Source organism: Galeopterus variegatus, unplaced genomic scaffold, assembly GCF_000696425.1.
Source record: "Galeopterus variegatus unplaced genomic scaffold, G_variegatus-3.0.2 Scaffold5015, whole genome shotgun sequence".
NCBI classification, from domain to species: Eukaryota; Metazoa; Chordata; class Mammalia; order Dermoptera; family Cynocephalidae; genus Galeopterus; species Galeopterus variegatus.
In genome coordinates this window covers 1-1,977 of record NW_007731126.1, presented here as the reverse complement: position 1 = coordinate 1,977, position 1,977 = coordinate 1, and the positions used below count along the sequence as shown (strand labels likewise).

The following is a 1,977-nucleotide window of genomic DNA, read 5'->3' as shown; positions in this document are numbered from 1 at the left end:
CAGAATGACAGCGGCCCTCCCAGCTCCTACCGGTCCTCACTGGGTGGCTCTGTAGAAACGGGAGACCACAGCATCAACTACCAGTACAGATAAAGCCCAACTGTGGAGAAGATTTGTACCTTCTGCAGTTACTCCTCCCCACTGGAAGATCCGGTTTTATGCACCAGTTAACATGACAGTGGCCTCTCTAAGTCCCCACCCCCACCACAATGCAGTGCTATGAGGTGCATGGAGTCACTCTGGTGACCCATACTGTTGAGATAGGAGGTGCTCAGTTTCCATGGGTTTGGGTTTCAGGACATACCTCTGGGGTTTCAAGCCACTCCCCAAGGTCTTAGGTGCCTCTTGCAGGCCCTCCCCTAGAGGGGAATTACTGTTGCTTATTGGACCTATTTTCAGCACCAACACAGGGAAATTCAGATATCAGGGGCTGACTTATGCAAGTCCAGTGCTGGGCATATTAGTAGAAAGGAGTTATATAACCCTGATAGCCAAACATGCTCAGTAAAGTGGAATTTATCCTTTGAATGACCTTCCAGTAGCAGTACTAAAAAGCACAGAATATTCTTGAATATGTTTGGTGCATGTGATAGAATTTGCCCAATGAACATGCCCTAAAAGGAGACCAACTGAGCATGTACAAGAGTATGTTACACAACAGAGAACCACCCCCTTAGTTGAATATTCACTAGACAGCATGAATATGTATTAGATAGCAACGCTATAAAGGTTAAATCGCAGAAGGTGGGGTTGTTGCTCACTTTCCTGGGACCAACCCGCACTTTGCTGGCTGACGTGAATATTCTTTTTTTTTGTATCAGACTTACTTTCAGCAAGCGGCTGCTCACTCGCTTGAGCCAGCCTGCACTCTGTACTGAGCTTTAAGTATTTCTTACTTTTGTATTAAACTTGGTGTGGGCCCTGCTCAGTCTCTGGAGCTAGGCCACACTCTGTGAAATGTCTGTCTCTTATCTATTATGTTAAACCTATTTTCCTCTTCTTCTGTGACTCTGCTTTTGAATTCTTTTTGTCCCCCAAGCCCATCTTGGAGATGGGCTCGTACTGAGAGCCGTGCCTCTTCTCCTTAAGCTCCATAACTGGGATCTTGCCTTACTTCATTAGGATCAGTGCCCGCTGGGCAGCGGCATCTGAGGAGAAGGCAGCACCAGGGGTCAAGACAGCTCTACCATGGGGAAGGGGTCACCACCACCCTACCACGGGGAAGGGGTCACCACCACCCTACCACCAGGAAGGGGTCACCACCGCCGGCTTTGCCTCAGTCTCTTTGGCCAAGTCCTCCCTCTTGCTCAAGTACCAGCCTTCAGTGCCCATCAACCTGGTAGGAGGCCAGCTATAGGGCCTCCCCTAGCATCACTGTGACCCATATTCAGTCATGTTTGGGACTCTGTGTCTTCAACGGTTTATTAGTTGCCATTACAACTTTGTCTGGGTAGAGTTTTTGGGTTCTTGCAGTTCAGTATTCCTCTGTCTATTTACAAATGGTGTTAATGTTAACTCAATTTGTTTTAAAATAGTTATGGGAGGAATATCATCTGTCAATGGCTTTGTGAAGTGAGTTAAATGAGTTTTCTGTATTTTAATGCTTTAGTGTTTCAGTTTTATACGTGAAGATTTTATTTTAAAAACTAGTGGAAAATAGTGGGCGTTTTTGTATGTCTGGATCATTCAGGCAGTACATCTGAATTAAGCTAAATGTAGACAAAGAAAAAGAAAACTGTAAACAAAAACAAACAAAAAAACCCCATAAAACCTAATGGTAAAATTTACCATCTTAACTATTTCTTTTAGTATTATTATTATAATTATTATTTTGTCAATATACAATGTAGTTGATTATTATGGCCCATCACCGAAACCTCCCTCCCTCCTCCCTCTCCCCCCTTCCACCCAAGCACGTCCTTTCCATTTGCTTGTTGTAAGAACTTCAAAAAAATTGTAGTTGTTATATCTTCCTCC

General features: G+C 44.3%; 1 pseudogene; it reads left to right on the top strand.

Moving 5' to 3' along the window:
- LOC103604165 overlaps positions 1–1,339 on the top strand; it is an 8,582-nt pseudogene extending 7,243 nt beyond the window's left edge.
- The last annotated feature ends 638 nt before the right edge of the window (positions 1,340–1,977 follow it).